Source organism: Topomyia yanbarensis, chromosome 2, assembly GCF_030247195.1.
Source record: "Topomyia yanbarensis strain Yona2022 chromosome 2, ASM3024719v1, whole genome shotgun sequence".
In the NCBI taxonomy this organism is placed as follows: Eukaryota; Metazoa; Arthropoda; class Insecta; order Diptera; family Culicidae; genus Topomyia; species Topomyia yanbarensis.
In genome coordinates, this window is record NC_080671.1 from 313,445,713 (window position 1) to 313,459,258 (window position 13,546).

General features: G+C 36.6%; 1 protein-coding gene across 4 annotated transcripts in view; it reads right to left on the reverse strand.

The window, feature by feature from the left end:
* LOC131683594 (protein TANC2) overlaps nt 1-13,546 on the reverse strand; it is a 283,296-nt gene that overhangs the window by 75,483 nt on the left and 194,267 nt on the right. The window lies entirely within an intron of this gene.

Genomic DNA, 13,546 nt, shown 5'->3' on the forward strand with positions numbered 1-13,546 from the left:
CTAATATTGGTTTGAGCCTAGTGGTGCCGGAATTGTGGGTACGCAGGAACCAAACATTTGTGTGGGCTGCTGCTGGTTTATTTGAACTACATAATGGCTTAAAATGCCATCTCAAGCGATTTACGTTGTTGAATATGGTTAGCACTCAACGATTCTTAATGGTCATTATGTTTTAAGAACATTTATTAAAGCAATGAAACCTTATATGGGGCCTCCACATTGTAATGGCAAGGGGCAGTGGAAAAACTGCTGAACTTTATAGTTATGGTACTATGTCTGAAGTATTCTATTAATCGTATCTCCAAATCTAGGTTTACAGGAATTGAAATTGTGGTATAATATTTAAATCCAATATTTTTTGGTCGCATATTTGAATTCTACCAATTTGGTATTTTATTTATGTCAAACAGTACCCTTCATATAAAAAATGCTGCAAACATGGAACTGGAATACAAAAGCTACCATATGTTGACAGTTGATAGTTTCACATGCCTGACTGATTCATAAAAATTAAAAAGCACGTCGCCACGGAATGAAGTGTTCGAGACAACGATGTAAAGCATAACCTGGTACGGGAATGGAATTCTGATTAGACAGTAAGCTAGGTTTGTTTAATGAATAAAAATACTTGATAAGTAAGTCAGTTAGCGTAGAAGCTCTTAAATTAAAAATGTTCAGTAGCGGACCCAAAACAGCTTTTGTTTCATACCCAATATAGTGCATGGATATGGAAACAGAGCGAAGTAGAGAAACACTATTTACATGCATCCGTCAGAAGTTGAATATCGTGATAACATTTGCTAAATTATTTGCCCGATATGAAGCGTAGTTTAGCAGGATTGCTTTTGCAATTGTTCAGCTTAAGTGGGTTTATACTTATTAAATACAACGGCTGGTGGTCCGAAATTCAATGGTGGGAAACTAGTTATCGTGAATTGTTAGAGTACATGCTCGAACGTCTGCCAACGGCTCTACTACCAACATATATCAGCAAGACAAACATCAACAACAGGTTGATTACCTGGTTAGATCGTGCACGAAGTGCAACGAGAACGAGTAAACGGCAGTTTCGCAAGCCAGTATTCCACCTTGTTCGAGAAAACAAGACAGAGGCCCGTCCAAGAAGCCTCAGGTAAGGCGGACTTTCGCAACCAATAATATCATATAAAACGTGATCAAAATTAATCTCCTGCTAATTGAAATCTAATTCTCATTACGTGCTCATGTTAAATGTCGGCTGTCCTGGTGTGATTTGAACCCAATCCCCATTGTAGCCCGTGACTGGCGCTGAGTTCGATTAAGCGCATTGAACGAAAATCCGTTGAGCCCTGGGATACCATGCCACTGTCGATCGCTTTGGCGCTCCTTCCAGAAAATAGGGCTTCCGAATAGCGGACCTTTTATGACAGCAGCTCACGTGCTACTTATAATTTATGACTGCATTTGCATTAGAGCTAATCGCACTCACGCTGAGCTGTGCGGTAGTTTGAATTCTATTTGAAAAGTTCATGTGCAGGAGAGTTCTGATATGTATTAAATTATTACCAAGATTCGCTGTCAGATCATGCAGTAAAAATGTCGATTTGAAGCATAGCACCATCCGACGGGTTTATAGTATTCATCATGTTCATAATTCGCTAGTTCAGTAATTGTGTGCTGCGTAGTACTCTCGTACTAAATTTCGGATGGGTCTAGGCGAGCATGTGCTCAAACTTATGTTGCAAAATTATATAACAATCGAATTCGGTGAATGTAAAGCATGAATAACGAGGCGCTCAAAAAACTAACCGGTTTGATACCGAAGCTTATCCACAGATTATACTTCTAAACCCGATCGCATAAAGTACCCCAAAATGGAAGCGATTACATCTTTTGATGGCCCTTTTAATGGTTCCCAAACCAGCGCCGTAAGCGGTGAGAAATGATTATTTTATTTCATTCACAACTACACAATGGGGTATTCAAGTTCGTGTACGCGGTTAGTAAACAGCAAGTTGAACAATTGAGAAAGTGGAAAGCAAAAAACAGCAGTTGAACGTTATTATTATTGATTGTTTTCCAATACCACAGGGCATTCAATGAGTGTAAGGTTGGGTGGCTGGCGGTTTGGGATTTAAAAAATATGAAAGGGACAGGTCGAAGGGCGCCCTTTTACCACTAAACGATACTGATACGCAGTCTGGCTTCATTACGTTGCTCAACTACCCTTACTAGCAGTACAGTCTCTGGCCATATTCTTATACTTAGGAATGGAATGGAATCTTCACTTTATTGTTGTAGTTGTATTGCAATACTTCTAAACAGAACTCTCATTTTCCTATAATCAGTATGAAATAGACCATCTTCAGATGTAGATGGTATTAGGGTAGCTCTTATTATTAGGCTATTCCAAATATTAATCTCTGAATGTGGGAGGATAGAATATTGCAGTCTTTAGCAATATTGTAGAGGAAAATATACCAAGCAACTTTGCCGTAGATTTCATAGTTTTATCTACAAAGGGTTTTATTTTATAGCTATTTTAATTGAGCAATTCAGGGTATTCCTAACCAAAACTCTTTTTTGCACTAACTTTTTTATTTTTTATTTCTCGTCAACGGTGAGATAATTTTTTCATAAAAAAATTGCGGATAGCATTTTTAAAACCGAAGTTATGAGCAATATTGATTAAAAATAAACCCTTTTAAAACCTGTATATCTGAAATTGAGGTAAACGAAATTAATTTCTTCTTCTTACATTTTAAAGAGAATACTTTCTGTCATGTTTAGAAAAAAATTACAAGAGTTATATTTCTAAAAATTTGTATGTCAGGTAATTATAAGTATATCTTCTGAAGATGCTAACTTTGTAGGCGCTACACGGTTCGAAATATTTTTGGAAACACTATCTGTAATTTAAAACATGCTCTATCTCGAGACGTACAGGACCTACAAAGTTTATGTCCTCAGAAGTTATTTTTAAAATGGTAGAAGCTACAGGTTTCTCTAAGACACCGTTTTTCTAGCTTTGTTAAAAAGTAGGTAACAGCGCCGCCCCAAAAACTGAATTCCGAACTAGTATGATGCTACCAAAAAAGCGCTAAGAGCCACACAGCAACTTGTGCTTTCGTCGCACCTCTCTCCTGCTCTATTTCGGAGCCTCCCTTGGTTCATGGAATGGCTCGACCTTTGAGCTTTGATTTAACTCACGATTTTTCTCTTGCTTCTTGTCTCCATCTATTACGTCGCCGTTTAGCTATCGTTCCCTTGAGTCGTTTAGGTGCTGATTTTTTTAACCATCTAGCACCTGTTTCCATGGGTCATTCAGCTCCCGGCCTTATCGATAGTTCCCCAACGGAGGAATTTCTACCGACAGGTGCTGATTTTTTTAACTATCTAGCACCTGTTTCCATGGGTCATTCAGCTCCCGGCCTTATCACGATATACTTGGATCCTCGACTGTGAACTCACCCTACTCCGACTGATAGTTACCCAACGGAGGTATTTCTCTCGACACCGACACCCGCTTCCTGGAGCCATTTAGCTCCCAGCTTTATCGAGATCAACTCGGATATTATCCTACTTCGAATGAGAGTTCCGCGGTAACGGAATTTCAGTCGGGTAGTCCACGGCGGTGAATCTACCCTACCGTGAATTCCCCGGTGGTCGATTGCTCCTGATTTTCGTTTTTGTGTGTGTATGTGTGAGTACGTATGTATGTATGTGACCAACAAATACGCATCGGTTACTCGGAGAAGGCTGAACAGATTTTATCTCAAATGAAAGGTACGACGTATCCATAGGTTCCTATTGAATTTAATTTAATTCCGACTTCCGGTTCCGGAGTTACGGGTTGAAGAGTGAGATTCACATATAATATCTGCATGTTTTTTTTCCATACCTTTATTTGACACGGCATTTGCAAAAGCTTTTTACGCCAGTTTCTTTTTTTACATAGCACGTTACAAAAATCCTTAAGACTAATTTTAACTATACTAGTAATTTGTCTAAAACTAACACTGAAATCACTTTATTGTTTGCTTTTTTCCTTACATTGTTGTATTTCATAATGATCTAGTATTTTCGGGTGTATTTATTAATATCTGCATGTTATCTAAAAGATGCAAAATTTCATAAAATGTGTTCTAAATTGATTGGATTTATAGTTTCAGCTCACTGGTGTCCAATCAAACTCACATTGATCACTTTCGGCGAAACCGGAAGCTTCGGGAAAGTAGCTATGTTCCTGAATTGAACATTTATCAGTTTCTCCGAAATTTCTTACTCTATTTCAAACAATTTAGTCTCAAATGAAAGCCAGAATATTCCCATTGACTGTTATTAAATTTAATTGGAATCTGAGTTCTGATTCCGGTGTTACGGGTTGAAGTATGTGGTCTCATGCATAATCACTATATCTAAATGATGCAAAACTAATTGAAATGAGTTCTCAATTGCTTGAAATTGTTGGTTCTGATCGCTAATTGTAAACCAAAGTCTTATTGACCTTATTGAGAGCCGTTGAGGATTCCGGAAGATCCGAGGAAATGACGAAGTCCCCAAATTAGATTCATACTTGTTTTTTCATATATTGCTGACTCGATTCTTACAATCTTTGTCTTAAATAAAGGGTATAGTATTCACATAGACAAATACCGCATTTAATTTGAAGCATTGGTTGCGGAGTCATGAGTAAAAAAATCGATCACCAATATTTTCCCAGATAAACCTTTTTGTCTTTCTCCTATAGAAAGGTCATGCAATCACTCTGAATTCGACTTTCCAAAAGAGGATTGGAAGGCCAAAATTCTTATTCCATTCGACTCACTTTGTCGATTTCGGCAGATGTATGTGTGTGTGCGTATGTGTGTATGTATGTGACCAACAACCTCAAATCGCTTACTCGTAGATAACCGAACCGATCTTCTCAAACTTAGTCTTAAGTAAAAGGCACAGGTTACTATTGAACTTAATTTGGATCCTGTGGTGAATAAAATCTTCCATTTTTCAAAATTTTCCGCGAAACTCAAAAAAACGTCTGTTCGCGAATAAATTATTTTCCGAAAGAAAGAAAATATTTCCAAGGCCTACTTTTACCAGTGACCCGTTTTTCCGTTCTTCCCGTTACTTTTCCACTCTCATTTTCACTCGCATTCTCATTTCATACGTACTCTCTCATTGAAACACTCACAACCATGGCAACATTCATAGCAAGAAAAGTACCGTTTACGAATTGGCCTCTCAGAACTCTCACATCGCTTGTCAAGACAAATCCCTATATAAACTGGTGCCAGCAAGATATCTAGATGAAGCATTTTTTTTATTTCGATTATAGAGGTTTTAACCTTAAGGTCGCCTCTTCGGGTTAGAAAAATCTCTAATGAGAAATTTCTAACCTTATGTGCCGGGTCGGGACTCGAACCCAGATGCGCTGCGTACCAGGCAATCGATTTACCAACTACGCTACGCCCACCCCTGATGCAAAACTTAATAAAATGGGTGTTAAAGTACTTTGATTTACAGGACCGTTGTCTATTTGATCTTATTGGACACCTAGGACTGTCTTGATGCCAATGTTCAGAGTCGATTTCACCCCTATTTCTCAAAAAAATTTTGACCAATTTCCACCATCTTCCAAATTTGAAATGATTGATGGAGTGCTTCAATTGGGTACTATTCAATGTCATCCCGATCTGACTTTCATTTCTGGAGTTACAGGTTGGTTACAGAAATTTACCATATAGGTGTACATTCATAATACTTGCTTTTTTCGTTGCGGGTTACGCCCCCACATATTGCACAACCATCCCCTCAACTCACTCCCCCACTCCCTGGCCATCAAACCACTGAGAACTGACATACAAGTAAAGTTTTCAACTTGTGTAAGAAATAAAACTGTCGCTTTGAAATGACCACAGCAAGTAGCAACTTGCCACTGGCTGGCGCTTCGATCGGCCAACAATCGCTATACGGGACTTGTATGCAAACTTGGATACAATGGTGACTCACGCATGCGAACCTGTATGCGATGGCGATTTTCGACGTATTTTCATTTAAATGTTTACACAGGTTTTTCGGGAAAGTTTGTTCTAGCTTGTATGTCTGTTCTCTGTGATCAAACTCCCCTCAGATCCCTCTCCATCACACTACCGTCAGATTACTACCCCATCCCAGTTTATACAGACCCATAATTCGCTCATTCCCATCGCCTCCACCCACCAAAAACCAAAATAAGCTGGGGTGGTGGCTGTGGTTTATGGGGTTTTCATCCCCCTCACACACTCACCCCCGCATGAAGAAATAGGTTAGAGAGCAGACACCATTAAAATTAGTTGATTAATTTTATTAAGTATGATATAGCGTCGTAGAGAAACTGCAAGAACCTTATTAATCTCTGATCTTCTGTGAGGACGCATCGATTCTCCAGATTTACTAGAGCGAGTCAACATCCAAGCAAGGTCCAGAACGTTACGCGGAAACGTTCTTCTGAGAGTGCCGTTTCGACGAACTATTCACACAGCTAATACCGCCATCACGGAACTACAGTGCCTCTTCAATCGTGTGTCGCACCTGTTCGACTTTCATTTGTCTCGGATATCATTAAAATATCAATTCCTGTTTTTTAGATGTAATTAGTTTAAGTTTCCATCATTGGGGCCGAGTGCGGCCTGTTGATGTGTGCGATAAATAAATAAATAAATAAATGAATAAAATATATTTTTTGGTTACAATTGTTTTAGCGTCGACACGTAGCTCATCAAGTTCGTGGAGTTCGTCGCTATTGTATATAGGTGTACTAAAAATGTAATAGACAATTCCACCATTATATTGAACATAACCATGGAATGGAGAAATGAGAAAGGCAAAATTCCACCATTAGGTGGATTAAAACAGGTTTTTCATTTTCCGACCATTCGACCATTTTCATTTACCGTTTTTATCTTGATGTATGTGAGCGGCACTCACCTTCAGAAACGGGGGGCGAAGCGTTACCGTACTACGCAATCCAACTAAAATCTGTATGATATCGATTTCATCGTTATTCACGAATCAATAACTACTTTCCTTAACACATTTCCATAAGGTACAACGTGGGGTTACCCTCTTTTGGACGCCAGCCAGAGCTGGCTTTTTAATTTTTTTATTCGAGCCGAATTTCAAAAATACTTCGAATTGTAATCATTAACTTATGATTTTTGTGACCATAGCTACTTATACTACTAATAGAAAAATCTATTTTTATTAAATTTCTCCAATTACAATAGAACTGTTAAAAATGCAAAATAGCCAATTTCGAAAAAAATGTGGCATTAGAAACATTTACTCTTTACTCTAAGTAAACACAACAACTTTGGAAAAGAAAGAATGGTGTTGACGAAATATTTGGCCAAATCTCATAAGCTATGCGATTCCGTAGTAAGTAAGCTCTTGATAGAGCGCGTATCGCAAATAATTCAGTCGAAGTATCCAGATTTATTATATAAATACTAGACCGGCAACAATTTTGAATTTTTTCGGAACACTGTTAAATCAAACGATAATAGGCTTCATGTACCATTTGTCAAATATGAGCTTTTTTCGAAAATTCTAGTTTACTCACAAGAATTTTCAAGTTTGTGTGTGAAAATATATAAAAAATAGGCAATAGAAACAATAAATTCAGTACAAAATGCCAGTATCATCTTGTGCATCCCAAAATCTGCAGTTGAAGTCATGAACAAAGAACTGCTTTGAAATAAAGTTATCCGCGATTTAGTAAAGTTCTTCCTCCTTCGCTACTTTTGACAGGCAAATTATTTCATTAGTTTATTGTTCAATAATGCAGAATTAATTAGCTTCGGACCCGTATTGTGCCTACCAAATAACCTCGAGAAACGTCCTGTCGAGCCGAGATGATGTGGCTAATTTAAATATCGACGAGGCGTTCATTCATAAGCGTAAAACCCGACAAGACCGTTAACTCACTCATTGACTAGCTTAATTCTCCCTTTTTCCCAAGTCACCTTTTTTCGCTGCCGGCCGGAAAGCGACACCAGAGATCATGCAGCCAGGTAAAATACTTCATTTGAACCCACTTGATCGTATACCGCATCGTAAAATTTCAACCTACGCAAATTTGCTTTTATTTCATGTCTACCTTATGTACAGCCTATCTGCGTTTCATTGACAAATATACTGCGGTACACTTGGAGTTCGTTTCCTTCAAGTGTGCCCACTTGCATCCACATGGTATACATTCATTCATTCATAAAATCTTTCGAGTACACAACCTTTGCATTTTATTCATTAAAAATTTGTCGATCGCTATCGTCATCTTGGGCCGAGCATGATTATTTACCTATTTTAGTATTAGAGTTTAATGATAAGTTTTACAGCTCGCTGCATTGGCTGCGTGAAAGGGGACCAGTTTCTGCAGGAATTACATCATCTAATAGCAACTCCGTTGCCGGTGGGTAATCTGCAGTGTGCAAAACTACCGTTGCTGGCCATACGCTGAATGAAAATTTGCGCGGGCAAATGCATTTGGTCTATGCTGCATGCCTATATAGAGCGCAACTGCATGCGAAAACCTACAACGGGGATTTAGGTCAAACGTTGCGGGTAATACTTTTGAAGCGATAATTTATAACCACCTGCTCTTTAGGAAAACACTTCGTGATGGTAATATCTAATGATAACATTTTCTCGCTCTCTTAAAAACTGGGCAATCAATTATAAACGTTCAGTACAACCGCATCTTCGAAGTCCAACACATGCAACATGTCATAGAACTAGTTTGCACAATTTCGCAATCCACCGTGTAAAACTTGTTAGCCGCTTTCGTGGTATTACTGCACAATTTAGTTCACATCCACCGTAAACCTGTGGTCAGACGAGCCCCGACTGCAGTTTTCATTCAGTTCGACCAACCGGATCAAATTTCAAACATTCTAGACGGGTGCTCTCAAGCAAATCGACCTACTGCACCTTCTGGGTTTATCTGCAGTTCTTTGTGCCAGTTGCCGTTTAGTGTGGTTCCACTGTCATATACAGGACATCGTTACAAACGACCAGACACGATAGGTCTTTGCTAGGGAATCAGCAAACTAAGCCTATGCCACACCCGGCAAGAAGGCTCCCCGAAGTGTGTTTGCTAGCTAGAGAGTTTCACGGTTGCACAAGTTCGCTCGGCCTGTTTCAGGTTACTGGTAGCATATTTCATTCACAAATCTTGATCGATGTGGACTGTAATAATCAGGTCAATGATATTGGCTTTCCGTCTCACATTAGATATGGTGGTGAGATTTTTAGCTCTCCGAAGATATTTGACACCTTACATTCTTCGTAGCATAATATCCTTGACCTTCATTTACTTTGAACTTTTCCCATAATCGGACTTAAAAAATATAGCGGAATTTTAGAATTCAAATGGATTAAACAAATCTAAAAAAGTTGAAAATACTTGCAGTGTGCTAAACGAGTTCATTATAGAAATTTTATTCAATTGGAATATATTTTGACAAGTATCTTATCATACTAGTCCCACAATTGTGGATCAACCACAAAAATTATGAAAGCCAATTAGAAAGCCAATAATAAGACAACCTTTCGCCCTTTCCAAAGATGGCCACTTTCCGAGGCTTCCTCAGTTGACCCTTAACTCAATGCAAAAGTTTTTTAAAGAAACTTCGTTTATTTTTTCAGTACGTGTGTGAGAATAAGAGAGGTTATATTCTCAAAATAATATTGAATATTTCACACGAAGTAGTGTAGTCCTACGTCCACAGTTCGTGCAACCCCACAGGGCTGGCCCTTGTAGTTTTTTTATATTGGCCTAAAAATCTTACAAGAGGATTTTCGGGGTTACTAATTCTGATTCTGACGTCGAAAATGTAAAATTCAAAATGGTGGATCCAATGTGGCGACTGTGCTTGGCTAAATTTCATGTTCTTTTTATATTGGCATTAAAACGTCTTACAAGCTGGTTTTGGAGGTCGCTGATTCTGATTCTGACGTCGAAAATGTAAAATTCAAATTGCGGATCCAATATGGCGACTGTGCTTGGTTAAATTGCATGTTTTTTATATTGACCTAAAACGTCTTACAAGCTGGTTTTGGAGGTCGCTGATTCTGATTCTGACGTCGAATATGCAAAATTCAAAAAGGGCCATATTTTTTTATATTGACCTATAACGTCTTCGTTTTTTTGGATGTCGCTAATCACGATGGTGACGTTATAACTAAAAATTTCATGATAGCGGATCCAATATGGCGACTTTATAAGACAAAATTTCATGTTACAGTAAAGACCCGATTTTATCAGCCCCAGATTTTATCTACCCCCGATTTTATCAGCTTTTTGACCCGATTTTATCAGTCTCATATGAAAATTGAGTTTTGGTAGTTTGAAGGGCTCTAGCAGACGAACCAAGTTGAATGCAAGTAAATCCTTTCTTGAGCATATTTCTCTTATCTTAGAGATCCGAAATCTGCAAAAAAAAATTTGTAATTTTTTTTTCAATTTTGCGCTCAGACCCCCTTAATGAAAATTGTCAATGTCCCTGTTTAATCAGCCTAAAATTCACCAAGAGGCTGGTAAAAACGGATCTTCACTGTTTTTGGGGTCATTGTTCAGACGTCAGTACTGCAAAATTAAAAATGGCGGATCTAATATAGTAACTACATTTGGTGTCATTTCGTTTGCCAACTTCGTAAAAAATGGTTGCCATTTTGAATTTTACAATTCTCACATCAGAATCGTAATCAATGACCCCAAAAACTCTCGTAAATCGAGTTTTATGTTCATTGTAAGAAAAAATTTCGTAAAAAACGACTGCCATTGTGTAGCCGTCATTCTGAATTCTGTTATCAGAATCGTAATCTGCGACTTTTATAGACCAACATAATAACTCTATTTTTGCATATCTTGATTGATCTGACCTACGAAAAATTCTGCAAAAAATCTATTATTTGATGCTATGTTTTAATTACCGCAAGGCTCTACTGTATCGATTTTATTGGCTATTTTCGACAAATTTAAGACTAAGATATACGAAAGCAATGAAATTGAAAGACGGATAGGTATTTTAGAGTGAATCAGTTATAAACTTAGAACGGAAAACTAGGACTGACGGCGTTGACGGTAAAACATGATGAGGAGTTATGTTCTATCAATGACCAACCATGCTGTAGACTTGGGCGAAACGGCCAACTCCTACTTAGCAGAAGGCAAAGGATTCTTCACATTCATGTCCCTATGAGCTTGCCTAGTTCTAGTTTTCCGTTCTTAGTTTATAACTGATTCGCTCTAGAATACCTAGCCATCTTTCAATTTCATTGCTTTTGTTTCTCTTAGTCTTAAATTTGCCGAAAATAGCCAACAAAATCGATAAAATATTACGATACGAATTATTAATTTTTAACTGGTTTTTATATTCTGTGATTTTGTTGGCTATTTTCCGCAAATTTAAAACTAAGAGAAACGAAAGTAATGAAATTGAAAATCAGTTATAAAATTTTGAACGGAAATATATACGGTTTTTATATTGCACAGTGGTCCAGAATGTAAATTTAGCAGGAATTTTAACTTTTCGTTAAAACTAAATAACATAGTTTACAATATGTTTAGGAAAGATGTTGTACTTTGCAAAGCTCTTCTTTTCGTTTAAACAGATGCTAGGGTGGTTCTGATTCAAACAAGATTTAAAATTGGACTTTTTAACGGTTCGAAATAGAGCTAGACTACCTTCGATGAAGTTGCAGAACAAAACATTTTAGACAAATTTGCTGAAGACACAGGCAGCTCTATCTTCTATATTTTCCATTGCACGAGAAATTCAAATTTAAGCTATAGGGCGTTCCTTAAATACGGTTTAATTATTATAACTTTTTTAGTTTTTATTGTACACCAAATTATCTTTTGGGCAACTTGAAGATTATTCCAAGCCGCATCATTTGCTTTAAAACATCAATGACTAAACTTTTTTTCGTTTTAAAGTGAAGATAACTTTTACATAAATAATATAACTTTTTTAAATAGCATTATCCCCGGCCTTTAAAATTAAATACCTTTGCCGTTATATGAAATAACGTGCTTTGTGGTATAGATCACAAAAAAATTGCAGATGCGATATTTTTTTATTTCTTGTAATATTTACTCAAAAACATATTTGATTTTTAGTTAAAGGTATAAATAACTTATAAAAATAGAGCCATTTTACTTTCTAAAGATACATAAATTAAAGTATTTTACTTCCCAACGAAATAAGCTAGAGATTAAGTATATTGAAACAAACTGTTCTCCTTCAAAATATCTAAAAGTATTCCTATAGTCATCTTAATGAAAAATCAAAACCGCAAAGGTTATATAAATAAAAACATTTTTTAAAGAAGCACCCTAATTATTTGAGTATATTTTAAGTAAAATGAAAAGTACAACAGCTCCAGTGTCTTCGACAAAGTTTTTTGAAATGTAATTTTCTTGAATTTGTTAGAAGACTGCGACACTCTATCTCGAACCATTAAAAAGTTAATTTTCACTACTTAAAATAACAGAAAAGTCTTGCAAAGTGCAAAATTTTAGAATGAAAACGAAACTCTATCTGTTATATTTCCTCCGTGAAAGTAAATTAAGCACACAACCAAATTTTTAATATAACTTTTTCAGTTTTCATTTTCTTCCAACATTTTTCTTTAGATGTTTGTTTTCCAGAGTTCTTGAATACGAATATTTTCTTCTAATGCATCAAAAATCTACCTTCTATTATTCAGAAGACATACGCACTTATATCAAAAATCGATTTCTTGAAATCAAAATTGCAAAATTTAAAAAAATATCGTGTTAAATTTTTGCTCAATTATAACTCGAATCATGTGTAGTTGAAAAAGAATGATCTTGAATCTTGATTGATCTTGAAAGAATGTTTGCCACAATGAGTGATATTGCCATTCTAAAGAACCCTATTTTCGGCGAAAAAGTGTTAATAACTTTTCAACGATATGTGCCATGAATCAAATTATTCTTCTTAAGACAGTCTGAAAGTTATCTAAAGACTATTTTAGTTTTGAATCAATACAACAAGTTTTTGGAATAAAACAGAAAATAAGATACATTAAGAAACACCCTAACCTCTGACTTTAAATTTGTTGTAAAATAAAAAGTATGAAAGATAGAGCTTGCATTCCTTCAGGAAACTTTTCTATAATTTGTCGTTCAACAATGGTTATCGAGATTTGTCGTTCTACAACGTTTTGATCTTGGTGAAATTAGAACCACCCTAACTGTTGTTTTAACAAAAAGAACGGGCACATAAACTGCGAAAACTTTTCCAAAACTAGATAGATAGGGATGACATTTTTCTTGTTTCTAATAATTAAAACGAATTTTAACTCTGTAGTGTGAACGTAGTATAAGGCTAAGTTGTTTAGTTTTAGTAATATCTAAAAGTTCCCGCGAAATTTGCATTTTGCACCACTGTGTATTGGAGTTTCATCTCTGACGACTTTTTTGGATGAGAAATTCTTAAGTGATTCTTACACCCAAAACGCGAACCGTATGAATTACATGCGAATAAGCATGATTCTAATG